Genomic DNA, 8,482 nt, shown 5'->3' with positions numbered 1-8,482 from the left:
TATTCTCAACTCAGTATTATGCAATGTCATCGACAGACATGTGGCTCTGTGAGGGTTTCAGCATTTCTGGTATAGTAAGTGCTTCTCTCCATTCTGCTGTAGTCATAAATATATAATATGCAATATGAATAATATTGTTTTAAATAATGAAGTGTACCTGTCTCAAACAGCTGGGCACTGGGTTCAAAGCAGATGTTACTAAAGACAGGATAACACTGTGTGTGTGTGTGTGTGTGTGTGTGTGTGTGTGTGTGTGTGTGTGTGTGTGTGTGTGTGTGTGTGTGTGTGTGTGCGTGTGTGTGTGTGTGTGTGTGTGTGTGCGGTGTGTGTGTGTGGTAATAGAAACCATATCGGGCCATGAAGCTGATATATGTGAGGTATAAATCTACACAGATGGTTCTAGTCTTCGGTCAATGAGAAAAATACTGAATATCACCATCTTGTCTTTTGAAGATACCAACTGCTGCGGCTCATACCACGGATTAAGTTCTTGGATTCACACGGATGCGAGCAGAACGGCAGCACGTTGTGTTCCTCTGTTTGGAGAAACTGTCCCTCAGCTAATTAGGCCATAAATCTACTGTCCCCGTTGCTGTTCCAGCGGGAAGATTCATGGCTGGACGCTGCATTTGCTTTCCTTCTGCATAGTTATGGATTGATTAATGACTCGCCCACAAGCTTAAAGAGAAGGGAAGCTAAATCTCAACATTCAAGTATTGATACAACGGACACAACGGAGGAATTGTTCGCTTTATAAGGACAAAATCAGAATAAGGAAAAACTCATTGGTAACTGATGATTTTAAGCTGTTCAATTCATCTTTTGTGTCAAAATACACTGTTATGCATTACACTGATTCAGATTTTATTATTATTATAAAAATAAAAAATGACCATAATTAAATGAAATCTGGATGAATGTGATTTCCAACATGAAAACAACAATCATAATGAACTCACTGCTGCAAGATTTACAAGTGGAATCAATTGACAGACAAAATTGTTTTGGGTTTCTGGAGCCTAGCGTACACAGTTTACTTAATATTTAATCAGTTCGACGTCAGTTCGCCTGTTTTCCGAACAGTGATGTGACATGTTAAGTAATTACAGGTTTATTTCTCTCAACTTGGACAAACTCTAAACAGTTTTAAGTTCAGGTCTGTGCTGGGTCTTGTGTCTTCGTACTGTGCAACAAACAGAGCAGATCAGTGATGCACATGTAGAGAAACCTATCTCTCCATCTGTTGCCCTGCAGTGGTTGAGCCTCTCAGTAAGTTTAATGTTTTAAAAGGCCAAGCATTTAATAAAATCCTCCAAAATGCATCTGTTTCTCCGTGCACGGGACCATCGTTGGCATCGTTCCTGCACAGGAATGACCGGAACGATGTGAAACCCTTCTTGCTGAGTGGTGATCAGAGTGGACGAGCTGATGCGGCCCCTGCTCCAGATGAGCTCTAAGCAGTCACATCTGGAGGGCTTAGAACACACCATGCACTACATCCCTACAGCTGTAGACAACAGAGGAAGGAAGACATAAAACAGTCATTAATGCACTGCTACGGTAGAAGCATGGAAGCAATTACACATATGTACTTTAACAGAATCACACCGGCAGTTGTTCAGTTTATTACCCAGGATGCAACAAGCGTCACTCTATACTTTGTCTAAACACAGATATCCACTCATTGTTGTTGTTGTTATGTAAATGGACTTTCTACTTGTTCTAATGGATGTTTTCTGATTTCAATTATTGCAGCTGACATCTGTCCGAGCTACAACCCAGAGGAGGAGAGTTTGTGTTTGCAACAACAATCAGATCTGACGCAACCACGGCCTCACAAACTGATGTCAAACATACGAGCAGAGGAATGCAGCGTACACACCTCTACGGGGGTAGATACAGTACTAACACCTGATCTACACTGTAATCTCCTTAGTCTCGTCTTCCCTAATTGAGAAAGACACAAATTATAACCAAATTAAAGAGGCTCAATAAATAAAGGATGGCGTGAACGTGCGGAGCCCGCAGAGAATGAGGAGCCATATTTTTCCTATTGCGTTCGCACGTCATTTCTCCCAACATATGTTCACAGTGGTGCCGTGCCATAAAACATATCATTTGAGCAACGCTGATAGAAATCACATGACGGATCAGAGGTCTGGCAAGTGGAGGGGATGCTGATCGCTCAGCCTTAACCTACTGTACTGCATGTACAGCTGAGTGACGTATTCAGCACCAGTTGATAATCGCTAGGGATGAAATGATGGATTTACAAAAAAAATGCAAAAGTCTAATCCTTTTGTTTTAATTCTTACCAGGAACATTTCCCTTTTTTTTCCACTACCATGAATGAATGACTGAAAAAAAATGACTCACCCCTACTAGTGTAGCAGTGGAGTCGGGTTCTACTTACTCCACATGTCAAACAGAGGAAGTGATACCGGGCAAAGCAGGTCGGTTCTGACTGGCAGAGCAGGCTGCAGCCGGATTGAAGTGTTTTGACACCGTAGACTAATGCATGTTGAACCAACTCCTGTCAGGGCCTCTCGAATGTTCACTTCGACCCTTCTCTCCACATGTGCGACTGTTGGCAGGTCGGTCGGGGTGAAATAGCAGACGACTCATTTGATCTGACAAATTTTCTCTTATCTTCCCACCAAGACCCTCCTCCGGCCGGTTGCCCACCAAACGCCTGACGCCTGCACAGGGAGAGCTCTGCTTTCGTTCCAGTGCTCCACATCTGGTGCGTAAGAACAGCCGCGTACAGTCATTTGTAGTATACAATCGTCTGTTCACCTCATTAGGTCTGATGTCAGAGCCCTGGGTGTCGTTTCTAGTGAGCTCAGATAGTGGACGTCATGTATATGCCACATGTGACATGGGATTTTATTTGCAGTGAGTGGGATCTTCCCCCTGTCGCTGTGAGAGAGCAACTGGGTTCAGTGTGTGATAATATCCATTAAAGCCGCAACAATATGAGCAAGAGCAATATGCTTTATTTATTTCTTTAGGAGGCCTGCTGTACATCTCAGTGTTGTGCAACACTAATTGACCTCGGAGGCGCATTCCCCTGTTACAAAGAACCAACACCACAACATTGCTTATTCTCTATAGTTATAAATCTCGCCGCTTGCGTGCGAAAAACACTTGCGGAGGCCTTGAGAAACACCCGCCAGTGTGAGTGCAACGGACATACTGTAGCAGTTACTGTGATGTCTGTGGGAATCCGGCCCCGCAATCACTGCATTAGCCCCATCGTGTGATTATATACGCTAACAAAACGCCCCGTCATCTAAAGAAGGCGAGGAAGTGGAAAGCTGGAGGTCATTAATCATAAACATCTACGCTGCTTTGCGCCGCTGCCACTGTGTGCTGTAGAGAATGCACGGGCCGCTGTGGTGCGGTCGCTGCTTGATTAACCCCGAGTTTATGGCGTTGCTAGATTGCATATGAAAGAGATCGTTGGGAGTCTAGAGCCAGCTGACATCAAACTCGACACACTGATGGAAGCATCCTGTTGATGTTCCTAAAGCACCCGAACTCGTGGGCTCAATGAATCACTCAAGCTCAGGTGTAAATAGAAGGTAATTACACATATCACCTACTTAAAGCTAATTAGGTGTTCTACTAGCAGCTAATTATCTTCACTAGCTCAATTTAGCATTGTCAAAATGACCCCAAATTAAACTTTTGCTTGGGTCTGTTAAACTCTAGTAGTTGTTTGATTATGTCAAAATTAGCTAAATTAGAATTTGTGGGTTTAGTAGGTGGGTGAGCACACAGAAACAGAGAGGCAGCCCAATGTCAGGGTTTGTCTTTTGGTCTTTTGGTTTGGGTTTGGCTACTTGCATAGGCTGACGTCTCTTATATGAGAGCCAGTGAGTATGTGAATAGCTTTTGCCTTTCTGTCACTGTTTGGGGAGACAGCTGATGTCTGGAAAAGGTTAGGACACTCTTGTTGCCCCCTTTTCTCAACCCCAGGCACAAATCATTCTTGTTTGCTACTCTAACTAAGACTTGCAAGCAGAAACAAAAAAAGGCGCCAATATTAGACCCAGTGAGCTGACCATTGTAGCCGTGTCTAATCATTAACTAGCCGGTCAGTTTCCATTCATGCTCAGGCTTGCCCTCTTGGAACCTGACGGCGTGCTGATGAGCCCTGTGGCGTAGCCCCTACTCAAAGAGGTGGACAATTGAGTGCTATTAGAAGTCTTTAAGCTCATTACGTGACTATTTTGAAAGGTTTATCCCAGCAGTCATCATAATAAGCCTATAGGCATGTTGGGAATCTGAAGATTCCACTCTCAAGCCGTAAGGTTGCATGTGGAGGTTTGCCTTTGACTGAAAAGTGTATACATTTAAACTAAGTACACATGAGAATCCAGGAAAAGAGCCAGGGTCCAGAGAGAAACATGTACCTAAAACATACTTTACTGGGAGCTGTGTGGTGTGTGTTCACGTTGTCTAAGTGCATGAAGCGCTGTTCGCGCCTGTTTGTGCGAGAGCATCCTGTGGCATCCAGATGTGTTTCGAGACACAGAGCTTCATGTGGCCTGTGGCTTCGGGCCTGTGAAGTGGAAGATGAGAGAGGCGCTCATCAGTCCACCCATGTTCACACAACAGAGAAAGGCCATGCCCTGTGACTTTTCTCATCCACCCCCCGACCCACCCCCACCCACAGAGTGGGATATTAGAAAATAGTTGAATGTCACAGAACAAATGATGGAAGGTAAATTATCTCTGAAGCGATGGGTGAATCAATGGCTGTACGGCAGCAGCAGCAGAATTTATTTAAACCCTCTAGAACCAGTTATCAAGTCAACTCAAGGTTTCAAACCCAACAGTGAAGAAGGAAAACTCCCTTTGATGGAAGAAAGCAGGGCTCAGAGTGGGTGGTCATGTGCCTCGACCGGCTGGAGTGAAGGGACTGAGAGGAGTTTAGGAGACAAAAGAACAAAATTAAAACCCAGTGTGAATGATTTGATCCTGACCCTCACACAGAGAGTCCAAAATCCACTGCAGTTAAATTTACACCATTAACATTGTTTATTGTTGTTTCACATGTGGGATTTGCGTCACCTGCCAAGAATTTGCATTTTATTGTTTTGGTTTTTTTTCTTGAGGAGAACTGAAACTGGTGGCGCAGCACAGCAGTTGGTGGAGGAGCCCTAAGCACACTTAATTTTATTGTCTGTAATAAAATGCAGCCAAGCTTCATTCAAAGGACACAACTGGCTCAGAAACGACGGAGTCGGTTACGGCCGACGTGTTTACGACCCGGCTTTTCCAGTAATGCTCTTGTATTAATAGGAACCAATCTGCAAAGGCTGGAAGAAATGAATTGCATTGCTCGCACTCCCAATCTGCGTCTGTTTGGATTTTCTAAGTCATAACTTGTGTCAGCTGTAAGTACAGGAACACAACTGTGGTTGTTCTCAGATTATCTGACAAGTGGCTGGGGCCTGGAGGCGGAGTGGGGACCAAAGTGACCTTCGTGCTCAAACGTGAGTAATGGGTTGACTTTCATCTCCACAGACAAGTTAGTTAGATTTACGTGCATCTGCTTTTGAAAGGATGTCATAAAGTCTGTGTAACTGAGCCTTTGTGCCATTTCACCCGCGACGTCACAAAGAAATACTTTAGCAGCAAGATTAATTATCCGTCCCAAAGAGGAACGTCACCATTCATCACAGGGTCCCTTAGCGCTCCCTCGAAGTCCGGCGGCCTCACATAAGACAGATCTGCATAAGCCTGTGTTCGCCATAAGCAGCGCTGGTCCAGTTTAGTTTCAGCCTGTGAAGCACCAGGCGTCTTCGCCGGCGTTGTTTTTACCCCAGTCATTCCACAAGGCACATGTTCACATCATTGGTCCTAACAGAACACATGTGCCGAGCCTTGAGGCAGGTCTCAGACGGGTCAGACTACAGCGAGATACCTTCAGCATGTGCGCTTGAAGGATGAAGTATTCCTCAGATGGGCCTCTTACTTTTTTTTTTTCTTCCTACCGATAACATCTGACATGTTATCAGTAGCTTTGGATCTGTCTGCCATCCGCCCAGCTGCTGCAGACAACCAGTGACACCTGCTGGTTGAAACCTCACCCCAGTCACCTCCCCCGCGGTGGGATCTCACGCTTCTGCTGACACGGTAAAACTACTTCATTTATCTTGTTTTTGGAGGCTGGCTGGTTTCAATATCTGCCCATACACTTTGATTTAGACTAATCTACTCACGATCAGATTCCATCTATGTGTACAGTAAGTAGATGCATATGCAGAAATCCAGTTGAACATTAATGTCTTCCAAATGTGTCTGCGTTTTCTTTCCCCGTGTTCCCCTCTGCTCACCGACCGCATCCTCGTCTTTCCCTATGACATCATCAGCTCTGGATCTTTCCTTTTTCCCCGGGGGGGATGCCTTCGCTTCAGTCACTGCCACCGTGTTCCTCACTCCAGCTACCCCTCTGCCCAGGCGGCCCCTTTGACCTCTGACCCTTAAAAGGATTTACAGTAAGAAGCGAAGAATAACGAAAGAGCTGTTAGGTCCAGACAGAACGTGTTTCTCCTTGAATACCAAACACACAACAACGCCGACTTTGAGGCCTAATGTAGGTAGCGGAGTCAGAAAGCAGCTGCTCCATCAACATACTGCACACATAATTCCATTTTAAGCTCGCATTCTCAGAATATGCTCAGCATATGTGCGCCGAACTCACGAGGGCCTTCGTGCAAAAAATGCCCGCGAGCGGTTCCTCCGTCTGGCTGGACCCAAAGCTTTGGTGATTTTATTGACATCCTGCTTCAGCGGTGCAAGAAAAGGGGCTTAGCGGCCACAGCGTAGTCTCCGTGTGGAGGCAGACTGCAGACGAACTCGCCCAGGGCCCAGTTTATAAGTAATCATCTACAGCTGAAATTATGCTCAGCCGACGTTGTGACTCAGAGATGCTGCTTGATGTTCTGAGGACTTCGGGCTTGAATCACATACTGCACCTCATATTACCATAACACAGCTTACAGTTGAAATGAGGCAGACATCACATCACTGTTGTCCAACAGAACACAGTGGAACGCAAATTCCCAAAGCCCACTTCAGGTTGTAGTAGATGTGGTTGTTTTATACATATTATATATATCAGATTGTCTTAGATGACTGCCTGTTATTTTCTCATCTGTGGACTTCACTTGAGGTCGTTGAATCATAAACAGATGTCCAAAAGCTCTCCAACATAAACCAGATCAAAGTCCTGCATCTGCCTAATTTACAGTGCTTGTAAAACGGTCTGAACAGTCGCACGCCACCCAGAGAAGGTCCATAACATACTGTCGGTACCGCTCTGCACCTGGGGTGGGAACGGTCAGCATGAATAGCCAATTTCACATATTTGTTAATCAAAACTGATACTCAGTGACCAAAGCAGCAGTGACAACCACATGTAAACACACGTGGGGGTTTTGTGGTGTCCTCCTCCTTTCTTGACTTACTGTACAGTGGGTTCCTCTTCATCAGAACCGTCCCTGCTACCGAGCCGAGCCGAGCACCTCCAGCTAACTCACGCTCACACTGCAGCCGTAGCTCGATTAGATTAGCCTGGCAGTGCGTCTCCTCTAATGTCTCCTCCTGCTCAACGACACGCGACGTTTGTTATGTGCCCGGCGCGCTAGAAGTGGGCCAGTGGGTGAAACGTCTGTGGGTCAGTCACCATGAGTCGGCCTGGAACAGAACCCTGTCTACTGTACGTGCGGTCGCCTTCCAGGCAGCCTAACAATAACTTCCAGGAGTTCTGTATGAGCTCATAGTAGCAACTTCAGCTTTATTTCTGGACGACATGAGGTCATGCTTGTAAGTAATGATCACACCGGGATCCGTCCGAACTGTTTCTACTTGTAGTACAGTTATTAGTCCGAGCACCCAAACAGCTGAGAAATGTCACGTAAATAGACGGGAGCCCCTCTGGGTACGACCCCATCAACCCCCAGAGCGTGGTGATGTCACGTATTCTGAACCTTCTCTCCAACAGTCAATAAAACGGACATACGTGGGAAGAGCGACGAAGTGCTGAGTCGACACCACGCCGCATTGTCTCGGCAGAGAAACGCGGCGACCCGGGAGACCGAACCCGAGTCGTAATGAGCGGAAAACGAAGCCCGGCGGCCGAATTTTGCATGAGAGCCCTGTAAACTAATCAGGAGGGCGAGTGGGCTGTGGAGGACGCAGGAGCCCCCTCCTCGACCCGCGCCCGTGGCCCCGCAGAGGACTGGGACCGGCTGCTTTCAGCACACATGCAGACAGAAAACACACAGCGGCATGACTTCACTGGGTCCAGTTAATCACGTTGCTTCGGAAAACTCTCCGGCTATCAGCACCTTCCATTAAGGTTTGTTCGCCGTGTGTTAAATTAGGTATGAGGTCACTCAGAGCAGACGCCTTGAGTCAGGAGCAGAGATCGTTAGTGGGGTGGACTTCACTTTAACGCGTGTCACGG

Source organism: Betta splendens, chromosome 22 (assembly GCF_900634795.4).
Source record: "Betta splendens chromosome 22, fBetSpl5.4, whole genome shotgun sequence".
NCBI classification, from domain to species: Eukaryota; Metazoa; Chordata; class Actinopteri; order Anabantiformes; family Osphronemidae; genus Betta; species Betta splendens.
The sequence above is the reverse complement of the archived record's forward strand: the minus strand, read 5'-3'. Positions refer to the sequence as shown.